This window comes from Ranitomeya variabilis, chromosome 2 (genome assembly GCF_051348905.1).
Source record: "Ranitomeya variabilis isolate aRanVar5 chromosome 2, aRanVar5.hap1, whole genome shotgun sequence".
NCBI classification, from domain to species: Eukaryota; Metazoa; Chordata; class Amphibia; order Anura; family Dendrobatidae; genus Ranitomeya; species Ranitomeya variabilis.
Genome location: NC_135233.1, coordinates 527,501,292 through 527,514,412, shown reverse-complemented (window position 1 = coordinate 527,514,412; position 13,121 = coordinate 527,501,292). Strand labels below are relative to the sequence as shown.

Below are 13,121 nucleotides of genomic sequence, written 5' to 3'. Positions count from 1 at the left end.
CCTGGTATGAACAGCGTCCGACATGACACCAGCGCCGCTGCAGGTGATTGACATGTCTCCCTCTATGTACATTCCAGACAATCATCTCTGATGATCTTTAGATGGCTCTTCAAAGAATATTTTTTCAGAAATGCTTACATTTTGCAAAGACTGATTCATTTGTCTAGAATCATGTAGCCCATCTGTGAATCATGCTGCCTATCATTGGGCACCATGGGTCAACTGACAGGTTCCTTTAAAGATGTGCTGAAAAATGTACTGTCCAGCACCGAAGTGCTTTAAATTTCTAGAAGACAAAGACCACATGGCAGGGCCCCAGCAAAAATAATGTGTGGACCCCTTGTTCTACAGTGGGTAATTTGTCTAACTATTACGTGACTTTTTTTTGTAAGGTCAATAGTAGGAAGTACTGACCCCCGCTAATGAGAACATGAAATCAGATAATGACCTTGTTTAAATCTTTTTTAAGTTAAATGTTTTTTTAGATCATTTTCCTTTTAAATTTCCATATTACTAAATAAAAAGAAAAAACCCAATGAAACAACTACCACTGAAGTATATTTTAAAAAATGACTTTATTGAAATATAATTAAAATTATATACATAATGTAATGGTCTATCAGGAGGTAACTCAATGGCTCATATTACAAAAAGGTACAAATAGATACATACAGAATACACAGTCATGGCCGAAGGTGTTGGCACCCATGAAATTGTTCAAGAAAATGAAGTAGTACTCCCACAAAATTGTTGGCACCTTTCCAAAATTGTTGGTAAGCACCTTTGTTTCAAGCATGTGATGCTTGTTGAAACTCACCTATGACAAGTAACTGGTGTGGGCAATGTAAAACTAACATCTAAAATCATGTAAAAAGGGGAGAAGGTGACTCAATCGTTGCATTGTGTATCTGTGTGCTCCACACTATGCATGGGGAACAGAAATTGGAGAAGAGAACTGTCTGAGGACTCAAAAACCAAAATTGTTGAAAAATATCAACAACTTCAAGGTTTCTAGTCCATCTCCAGAGAACTTGATGCTCCTTTGTCAACGGTGTGCAACATAATCAAGAAGTTTACAATCCATGGCACTGTAGCTCATTTTTCTGGATGACGGCAGAGAAAAATTGATGAAAGGTTGCAACACAGAATAGCACAGATAGTAAATAAGCAGCCCCAATCAAGTTCCAAAGAAATTCAAGCTGTCCTGCAGGCTTGTTTCTTTTAGTCTAGAAACGTAATAATTCTGCACAATGTTTAGGAAGATCAAAGTCCTAACTAAATTAAGGGTCTAAGAGTCCAGAGCCTCTCACCTAGCCAAATCAGTTCTCATGCTTCGCACTGACGAGGGCCAACAGCCCAAAACACCGTGTCTGCGAATTGAGATACTGATTTGGCTTTTATCCTAAGTCATATTGCACGACTCGTTAAAGAATTGATTGTGACTTGTAGGATCGCTACTTCCAACAGGTGGCGCTATAGAGTTTAAGTCCTCTTTTTTCTCAGAAGAGGCAATTTGCATATAACTAAATCAATTAATTCGAGCTGTGAAAAAAGCTGTGGCTCGTTTGACAGTCTTCATCAGAATCCTGCTCTTCATGTTCTGAATCTTCTGAATCAGGTGTATCTTCAAGTCTTTCCAGAGGTGAAGGGACTGGTATTTTTGGACCGTGTGTCACAAAGTGAATCACAGACAGGAGGTCCGGGTATATAATTTCCTTCATATTTTTAAGGATGAATCCCTCCACACTGCATCTACAAAAGTAGCAGTTTTCACTATCATTTTGTGGCTCCCTCCAGATAAAAGGCAAAACGAAAGCTCCCTTTCTTCCCTTTAGACCACTGCTGTAGTTCTTCTACACAATCAGAACTCACTACGTGTGGAGCCCACAACTTCTCCTTCTCACCTAGCTTCACACCAAAGTGCGCATAATACACTTTTCTAACGAAGTCCGTAATGTTCCTTTGTTGTTTCTTCACTACAAAACTACCCCACATTTTCCTTTGTTTTGTTGGTGAAGAATATGTTTCAGGTTCTGGATTCATTTCTGCTGCATAAATCCGTTTTAGCATCTAAATTATTTATCACAAATTATAAAGAGACAGAAGCATCAGAGGAACAAGAGATGGGTTGTTTACTGGAAAATCACTTGTCAGCGTTCTGATCTGTGCAGAACATATAGTTAGTAACCAGCAATATTGTATCACTAAAGGGTCAACTGACAGCAAACAACACAAACAGGACAAGGAATATTACATTGTAGCTCTACACAATGCGGTAGGGGGAATATAAATATCAATCTAAAAACAATGTCCAACTATGCTTGAAGTCATGTGATGATGACATTTATATTGTGTGTTATGGCTTTACAAAATTTACAGGTTTATTTTTGTATTACATTTTAAGGAACTTTAAAAATGAAATGAAAAAATTAAAAGAGAAAAATCTAAAAAAGTGTCTATACTGTACATATCGGACTATATAGTAGAATAATCAATATATCGGTTTAGACCCCACTAATCACTCATCGATTAAAAAATGCTATTAATGTATAGTCCAGGAAAAGCCCTTTAATTTTGGTATCCATGAACGTATACTTGATACACTGACCATGATCATGTAAAGATTTAACCATGGCCATCTCCTAGTTTAGTATTCTGTTTTTTTGTGGAATTTATTGTCTGTATTAACCCCTTCATGACCTTAGACCTATCCATTCATCCAGATTGGGAACTACTTCCTGACCTTCTCTGTTCCGGAGCCCACATCAAAGGGAGGGAATCCAACGTGTCGTAAAGGTGTTAAAAATAGTTACCGATTATATGTAGGATATTGGCGTACTTTGGAGAAATTGCACAACGGGGGTCATTTGTTTCCTATTAGCCCTTATAAAAATTAAAAAAATTGGGGCTAAAAAATTTAGCGGTAAAAAATGTTTTTATTCTTTTTTAACTGCCCTATGGTATAAATTTCTGTGAGGCACATGTGGTATCAACATGCTCACTGCACACCTAGATTAATTCATTGAGAGGAGAAGTTTGTAAAATGATGTCATGCATGGCACTCCAATATCGTGCTTCTTTCCTTCTGAGCTTTGCACTATGCCTCAAAAGCAGTTTACAACCATGTATGGTGTATTGGTATATTCAGAATAAATTGCACAACAAATTGCATGGTGCAATTTCTCCTGTTATCCTTATGAAATTTAAAAAATTGGGCTAAAAGTTTGTTAAAAAAAATGTGAATTTTTATTTTTGCATCTCAACTTTATAAACTCATGTGAAGCACCTGGGGGTTCAAGGTGCTCACCACACATCTAGATACATTCCTTAAGGGGTCTAGTTTCCATTGTTTAGGCACATCAGGGGATTTACAAATGCAACAAGGCATCCGCTAATGAGTCAAATGACACTCCTTCTCTTTCGAGCCCTGCCGTGCGCTCAAACAGTAGTTTTCCTTCACATATTGGGTATTAGCGTACTAGAGGATAAATTGCCCAGCAAATTGTGCAATGCATTTTGGGGCTAAAAAAAAAACATTTTTGTGGGAAAAAAATTAGATTTTTTTTATTTTTACAGCTTTACATTATAAACTTATGTGAGTAACCCTGGGGTTCAAGGTTCTCACCGCACATCTAGATACATTCCTTGAGGGGTCTAGTTTTCAAAATAGCATTACTCGTGGAAGAGGTGTTTAGGCACATCTGGGGCTCTCAAACGCGACATGGTGTTCGCTCTCGATTCCAGACAATTTTGCTTCCAAAAAGTCAAGAGGTGCTCCTTCACTTCCAAGCCCTGCCATGCTCCCAGTAACAGTAGATTTCCCCAACATATGGGGTATTGACGCGCTCAGGAGAAATTGCACAACACATTTTGGGGTTCATTTTCTCTTGTTACCCTTGTGAAAAAAAACTGGGTCTAAAGCAAAATGTTTTTGAAATATAGTTAAATGTTCATTTTTTACTTCTACATTACTTCAGTTCCGGTGTTCACCTGAAGGATTAATAAACTTCTTGAATGTCATTTTGAGCACCTTGAAGAGTGCAGGTCTTAGAATCGTGTCACTTTTGGGTATTATCTGTCATACAGGCCCCTCAAAGTTCCTTAAAAATTATGTGGTCCTTAAAAAAATGTTTTTCAACTTTTAACCCTTCTAACTTCCTAACAAATTTTCTTTTTTTCAAAAATTGTGCTCCTGTCAAGTAGACATGCGGGAAATGTTATGTATTAAGTATTTTGTGTGACATAATTCTCTGATTTTAGGGCATAAAAATAAAAATTTAGGAAAGTGTTAAATTTTTAAAATTTTCAATAAATTTCTGATTTTTTTTACAAAATAAATGCAAGTCATACTGAACATATTTTAAGACTATCATGAAGTACAATATGTCATGGAAAAACTATCTCAGAATCAGTGACACTAGCCACAATTTTAAAATTTGGCCTGTTCATGAAGTTGAAAACAGGCTTGGGTGAGGTGGTGAAGGGGTTAAAGGGAATGTGTCAGCAGGTTTTTGCTACCTCAGCTGTTCTGACACAATAAGAGCTTTTAGATTTAGAATGAAGCAGAGCTGAGAAAGCGAACACCGCCCACACCAGGCTCTCTGTGTACAAAGACCATAGACAGTGAGCTGCTTAGTTGCAGGACTAGTCCAGCAATGTTAAAGGGGTTGTCCACTACTTTCAATTAACCCCCCAATGTATCCCCCCGGGGCCCCTGATGAATTGTGCAAATACCTTTTGTTGCCGTTTTTGCCTGTGAGTGGCGCTGTAGCGGCGGCTGAGTCCGGGTCACGTGACCCCCAGGCTGCAGCCGCCGCTTATTTCCGCCGACGTCACGTCAATTTCCAGACTCTGGAAATTGATGTGACGTCAGCAGCAGGTGTGTCCCAGCCGCACAGTCAGCAGTCACTCATCAAGAGTGACTGGGCTGTGGGCGGGGCTGGTGGCTGCCTGCGGGGCTGTGCTGGGGGCGGGCGGGGCTAGGCAGTGACGATGAAGGTGCGGGCGCTGAGGTCTGTATGTACGTGCCGGTGCTCTGCGTGCCAGCGCCGGTATGTAGGTACGAAGCCGGGGCTCTGCGCCGGCATGTGGGGGTGGGGGCCGGCGCCGGTGCCCTGCGTGCCAGCGCCGGTATGTAGGTACGGCGCCGGGGCTCTGCGCCAGCATGTGGGGGTGGGGGCCGGCGCCGGTGCCCTGCGTGCCAGCGCCGGTATGTAGGTACGGCGCCGGGGCTCTGCGCCGGCATGTGGGGGTGGGGGCCGGCATGTGCTGGGTCTGCTGCGGGGGGTGGGGTGGTCTTTGGTGTGTGTGTGTCTCTGTGTGCAGGCATTGTCTGATGGGACTACAAGTCCCATCGTGCTCTGCCTGCTACAGTGACAGTCAGTGACACATTAGCCAATGATGGGACAGTAGTAGTCCCATCATCCGGCTAATGTGTTGAATGTAAAAAAACAAAAAACAAAAAAAAACCACACATACACAGTACATACACACATACAGAACATGCGCCATGCGACGACATGCACCATGCAACAACATGCAGCATGCGACGACATGCTGCATGCACCATGCGACGGCATGCGCCATGCGACGACATGCGACGACATGATGCATGTGACGACATGATGCATGCGACGGCATATGCTGCGCCATGCGATGACATGCGACGACATGCGACGACATGCGACGACATGCGACGCCATGCGACTGCATGCGCCATGCGACGACATGCGCCATGCGACGACATGCGCATACAGTACATACAGACATACAGTACATACATACAGACATACAGTACATATAACATAGATTACATACTCACCATCACTTGTCACTTTGATCCCCGAAGCCAGTGTCATAAAAAATATTAAAATAATAAACAAACACTATACTCCCTGATCCGCATAAATCCAATTAAAACGAGTGTCCCACGATGATCTCCCGTGGAGAACAGGAGCATCTGCTGATGCAACTACTCTCCAGGGGCTCCAGGAAGACAATGAGGGGAGGAAGGTATCCTTCCACAATGTATTCCCCACAATGTATTCCTACGCCCCTGTGAGAAAATAGTCCCTAGTCTCACTTTATGGTAGGCTGTATGAGAAAGTTCCCACGCAGCTTTTTTCCATAAAGTGAGACCAGTGAACTATAGTAACCTCAGTGATGCACTGCAGGAGCCATTGTCTCCTGTCAGTGTGTCACTGAGGGTCCTATAGAGCAGTGACATCACCCGATGTCTCTGTTCTATAGGGGAGATCGTCGTGGGACACTCGTTATTAATTGGACTACGGCGGACAGGGAGTATACGGTTTATTATTTTACGTTTTTTGCAGGGGCTGAAGTATGGTAAGTATGGTGAAATGAAGAATATTAAAATACTTTTTCCTAATGTGTGTGTGTTTTATTAACCCTTTATTACTATTGGATTAATAATGGATAGGCGTCTTATTGACGCCTCTGTTATTAACCCGGCTTAATGTCACCTTACAATAGCAAGGTGACATTAACCCCTTATTACCCCATATCCCACCGCTACACGGGAGTGGGAAGAGAGGGGCTTAGGCTGGTTTCACACTTGCGTTTTTATCTGCATGCGTTTTTAAAAAAAACGCATGTGTGAAAAAACGCATGTAAACGTGGTAAAACGCTGCGTTTTTGCATGTAGAAAAAAAACGCGGCGTTTTGCCGCGTTTACATGCGTTTTTTCATGCGTTTGCGTTTTTAAAACGCATGCTGAGAAGTGTGTGACAGCTGCCAATCATCAAAATTCACAAGAAAACCCACTATAAATAGAAATAGCTAGGGGTAGGGTTAGGGCCTAACCCTAACCCTAAACGTGACAGAAATACGTGGCACTGAAATACGTGGCACGTGGTACTTACATACTGGCACTTAAATACGTGGCACTGAAATATGTGGCACTTACATAGGTGGCACTTAAATCCGTGGCACTGAAATACGTGGCACTGAAATACGTGGCACTTAAATCCGTGGCACTGAAATACGTGTCACGTGGCACTTAAATACGTGGCACTTACATACATGGCACTTACATACGTGGCACTTACATATGTGGCACTTACATACGTGGCACTTAAATACGTGGCACGTGGCACTTACATACGTGGCACTTATATACATGGCACGTGGCACTTGCATACGTGGCACTTAAATACGTGGCACTTACATACGTGACACTTACATACGTGGCACTTACATACGTGGCACGTGGCACTTACATACGTGGCACTTACATATGTGGCACTTACATACGTGGCACTTAAATATGTGACACTTACATACGTGGCACTTACATACGTGGCACGTGGCACTTACATACGTGGCACTTATATACATGGCACGTGGCACTTATATACGTGGCACTTACATACGTGACACTTACATACGTGGCACTTACATACGTGGCACGTGGCACTTACATACGTGACACTTACATACGTGGCACTTATATACGTGGCACTGAAATATTGTGGCACTGTCATAAAATGTTCATTAAACGGTTAGGGGTAGGGTTAGGGTTTGGATCCCTTTATCACCCTGATGGTGGTGGGTGGTTTTTCAGTGTTTTTTCTGTTTTTTTTCTATAAAAACGCATGCGTTTTTAACGCAAACAAACGCGTGCGTTCAAAAACGCATGCATTGCCGAAAACGCGTCAAAACGCATGCGAAAAAACGCATGCGTTTTTAATGTTAAGTATAGGAAAAAACGCATGCGTTTTTTAGCGCTAAAACGCAGCGTCCAAAAACGCAAGTGTGAAACCAGCCTCAGTGCCGGAATTGGCGCATCTAAGGCTACGTTCACATTTGCGTTGTGCGCCGCAGCGTCGGAGACGCAACGCACATCGCAAACAAAAACGCAACAAAACGCATGCTAAAACGCTGCGTTTTGCGACGCATGCGTCCTTTTTGGCCGAAAGTTGGACGCAAAAAAAATGCAACTTGCTGCGTCCTCTGCGCCCAACGCTTGCGGCCAAAAAAACCCATGCGTCGCAAAACGCAGCACAATGCATGTCCATGCGCCCCCATGTTAAATATAGGGGCGCATGACGCATGCGGCGACGCTGCGGCGCCGAATGCTAATGTGAACGTAGACTTACAGATGCGCCATTTCTGAGGTGGCTGCGGACTGGTATTTGTAGCCGGGGGGGGGACACCAATATCCATGGCCCCTCTCTAGGCTATTAATATCAGCCCGCAGCTGTCTGCGTAGCCTTTCTGGCTATAAAATATAGGGGTACCCCACGTCATTTTTTTGGGGGGGGTCCCTCTATTTTAATAGCCAGTAAAGGCTACGCAGACAGCTGCGGGCTGATATTCATAGCAGGCTACAAATATTGGCCTCGGCCGTCGGCTTTCCCCCTCTGGCGCAGAAAATTGGGCGGGAGCCCACGTCGTTTTTTTCAGTTTTTTATTAAATTAAACGCTCATTAAGGCCTGTTTCACACTTGCGTCGGCACGGGTCCATCGCTATGCGTTGGGCCGACGTACCGACGCACGTTGTGAAATTTGTGCACGTCGTGGGCAGCGGATGCAGTTTTTCAACGCATCCGCTGCCCATTCTGAAGTCCGGGGAGGAGGGGGCGGAGTTTTGGCCGCGCATGCGCGGTAGAAAATGGCAGACATGACGGATGTGCCAACGGTCCGCCAAAACACGACGCATCCGTTGCACGATGGACGCGACGTGTGGCCATCCGTCGCGATCCTTCACTAATACACGTCTATGGGTAAAAAACGCATCCTGCGAGCACATTTGCAGAATCCGTTTTTTTCCCAAAAAGACGGATTGCGAAAAACGCAAGTGTGAAAGTAGTCTTATAGAAACATCGGCCTTTCTATTATATATCTATGGATATATCTATCTATAGATATATTTATCTATAGATATATCTATAGATACATAGATGTATCTATCCATATATTTGGGTGCTTTCAAACATCAGGTTTTTGCCGTGAGGCACAATCCGACGAGTTTTGAAAAAAACGGATCAATTTTTTTCCGACGGATCCGTCTTTTTCTCATAGAGTTTCATCCGTTTTTTGCCGGATCTGTCAAAAAAGCTGTTTCCGCCGGATGGAAAACACATACAGAGGAACGTTTTTTCTGTCTGGCGAAAAAACGCACAGCGACGGATCCGTCAAAAAAAGTATGAAACTGAGCTGTGAAATGATGAATCCGGCCTTGGAATCCGTTTTTTCATGCATGTTTCCATTCAAATCATGCACATTTTCCGTTTATTTACTTATTTCCAAAAACGGCATTAAAACCACGCATAAACCGCACCAAAAAAAGCATAAAAACTGCACCAAAAACTGCATCAAAACTGCACCAAAACTGGTGCGGTTTTGATACAGTTTTTGGTGTGGTTTTGATGCAGTTCTTGGTGCGGTTTCGGTGCGGCTTTTTCCGCAGCATGTGCACAAGTCTGCGGCTCCCATAGACTTACATTGGTTGTACACTACACTGCGGATTTGATGCAATTCAGTGCAGCAAAAAACGCTGCGGATCTGCAATCAGATCCGCAACGTGTGCACACAGCCTTAGCATTTAGTGAACCTAGCCAAAAAGCCAAGCAAAAAACAAGCGTGGGATTGCACTTTTTTTGCCATTTCATTGCACTTTGAATTTTTTTTCACATTTTCTGCTACACGACATGGTAAAACCAATGATGGCGTTCAAAAGTAGAACTTGTTCCGCAAAAGATAAGCCCTGACATGGCCATATTGACGGAAAAATTATGGCTCTGGAAAGAAGGGGAGCGATAAACGAAAACAAAAAAGCTCCAGGGGGTGAAGGGGTTTAGAAACATGGATATGGACATATCTATGGAAATAGATATATAGATATATATCTGTATGTATCTATCTATCTATCTATCTATCTATCTATCTGTGTGTAATGGAGTGTGGGTTGGACAAATGTAAAAGAGGAGGTCGGACAGAAATGACATCACAAATCTTTTTGAAGCTAGAGGAGGGAGAGGAGGGAGGGGTTGGGTGTGTTTTGGAGAGGGTGTGCTAGGTTCAGGCTTAGTAGCAGTGCAATGCATCATGGAACTTGTAGTATTAGAGCACAATGACTCAGGAGAAAGGAAGTTGTCGATTAACCCCATGAGAGCTGAATCCAGCACTAAAATGTGCTGCTACAGCATGATAAAAGGTAATATTGCTAAAATAAACACAGTAGATGTTTTCAGTGGCCCATAGTAGCAATATTTATGAAAAAAAAAAAAAAGGTTATAGTAGTGGACAACTTCTTTAATCTCTTAGCGATAAATCCTTCACAGTTAGTAAACAACAGCACACATTTTCACAAATGACACATCTCTGAATTCTGTGTTTCAGCTTCTATCGCTTGATGTCTTCAGATTACATAGCAAAAATGTGCTGACGGATTCGCTTTATTTGTTCATCAAATATCAAGATCTCTGCTTATTGTGATTCAAAAGGAATCTTCATTGTTGACCTCTGGTAGATAAAAATCCACCCTGATCATGTGATGGACAACTGGATGAACAGTTTATTACAGTTACACTTCAGTTACCAAATCTGTGGCTTGTAAGGAGAACCTATGTGATTGCATGAGTAAGGCTGGTTTCACATTTGCGTTGGGCAGAGCTGCGGAGGGCTGCATACTTCCTCCGTCAAGCCCCGCCCACTGCCGTGCCTCTTCCATTCAGCTCCGCCTACGTCTGCATGTGTCCTGCATACCTATCTTTAACATTGGGTACGCAGGCCATGCGGATGTATGCGGATGCTTCCGCATGCGTCGTTTTGACCCTGCACCGAATGCGACATGGTGCATTTTGTTGCAGTCAGCGCAGCGTCAAAACTATGAATGCGGACGCATCTGCTTGCATTCGCATGTCCTGCGTACCCAATGTTCAAGATAGGTACGAGGGATGCATGCAGATGTAGGCGAAGCTTAATGGAAGAGCTGCGGCAGTAGGCAGGGCTTAACAGAGGAAGTACGCAGCCCTCTGCAGCCCTGCCCACCGCAAATGTGAAAACAGCCTAAGACATCTTATACACCCTGTGGTTACTCAATGAAACTTCATATTGAAAGGCAGCAAGGAAAGATCACTAAACATTTCTAGAAAGGATAAAAAATGGCAGGAAAATAACTTTTCATTATACAGTTGATTTGTGGAAGAATGAAAAACTCTTTAAAGTGAACCTGACAGCTGACTAAAGGCCGCGTGGACTGGCTCCGTTAGGTTTGTTTTACTCTGAAGAGCTGCGAAGTTTCAGAGAAAACTTAGATTTGAAAACTGTCCAGAGACTCCGCTCCTGGTGAGTGATAGGTGTCTCCCTACACACACATGTAGGGAGAGACCTGTCATTTAAAGGGAAGAGGACGTGGATAAATCACCGGGATCTTGGATCTTGGACCAGTTCCTCAAGCTGCTTGGTGTTCTGACAGTTTTTAAATTTAAGTCTTTGTTGAAATGCAGCAACATTTCACACTAAGACATAATAGGCTGAAATGACAGAGCCGGGCTCTAATTGTTGCCTGTGGTTAGGGCAGCATGAATCAGCTTTCACTTTACCTTTAGGACTCACTAACACAAGCTTATTTCACAGCTGAGTGCTATGCAATGTTTTTTCAGATAGTACTCTGCCAATGTTATGCTATGGGGCTGTGCCGACAAGTGCTTTTTTTCTCATGCCAATTCGGTGTGAGAAAAAAATTGCAGCGTGCCGCAAGTGTATTTGATAATTGGACTGCACTCGCATGTCACCAGAGTGTAGTCCAATTTACACTCACAGAGACAATGGAGAAGATGGAGAAATTAAGTTCTCCATCTTTTTCACACCTGTGATATGATTCTGTCATGCGAGAGAATTGGATCACATTAAGATGATGCTCAGCTCAACCTCTGACAGAGTTTGAGCTAAGTGTCATTAGCACAATTGGCCCAATTCTCTTGCATGAGAGAACATACGGCGGTGTGACCGAAGTTTTAAAGTGTGCCATTGAAACATACGGTGGTGTGATGAAAGTCTTAGCGTGCCATTGAAACATACAGCGTTGTGCCATTGAAATTAGAATCTGAAAGTTTGTTTACACCAGCCGACCAGGGGCACTAAACCACCACCGATTGGCTACTTTTTTTTTTATTGGTTGTGTAATACTCTGCTTACACAGGCAGACCATGCTTCACATGTCCTTAAAAATCAACAATACACCATTCAGTGCACATAAGCTGCCATTGTTCTCAGCAGCACATGTCTGGTTTATGCAGGACAATGCACTGCCAAGAACGATGATCTTTTGTGTAAACCCTCACCCTGTCAGCAGCCGGTTTAGATTGCACGATAATCATGAAACAAGCAATCCTCCAAATGCTCGTTCACGATAGTCTTGCATTGTAAATGCATGTTTAGGGTGTGTGCACACGTTAAGTATTTGCTGCAGACATTTCGGCACCAAATACATGTTACTTAGCAGAATAAAACAGGGTAAAATATGCGCATTTTTAATGCATTTTTGTTGCATTTTTTATGTGTTTTTTCCCATGCATGGAAATGGGTAAAAATGCTGCAAAACAACTGAAAGAATTGACATGCTGTAGATATGAAAATGCTTGAAATCTGCAAGGAAAGCAAGGAAAAAATAAGTAACGTGTGCATCAGACTCCATGTTTTTGTGACAAAATTGAACAGAATAATCGCTACAAAAGCCAGCAATTACTTAATATGTGCACATACCCTAAGGCTATGTGCACACGCTGCGGATTTTGCTGCGGATCCGCAGTGGATTTGACGCTACGGATCTGCAGCAGTTGTCCATGAGTTTACAGTAACATGTAAACCTATGGAATGCAAAATCCACAGTGCACATGCTGCAGAAAAAAACCACGCAGAAGCACAGTGGTTTATATTCCGCAGCATGTCAATTCTTTGTGCGGATTCCGCAGCGGTTTATACCTGCTCCTGAATAGGAATCCACAGGTGTAAAACCGCAGGTGGAATCCGCACAAAGACCGTGGTAAATCCACGGTAATTCCGCGGTAAATCCACAGTGCGGTTCACCTGCGGATTTACAAAAATCAGTGAGGAAAAATCCGCACACCATTCCGCAGCATGTGCACATACCCTTA

General features: G+C 43.0%; 1 protein-coding gene across 3 annotated transcripts in view; it reads left to right on the top strand.

Annotated features, from left to right (window-relative positions):
- Nucleotides 1-13,121, top strand: part of WT1 (WT1 transcription factor) — a 137,270-nt gene that overhangs the window by 106,226 nt on the left and 17,923 nt on the right. The gene's annotated exons all lie outside the window — the stretch shown is intronic.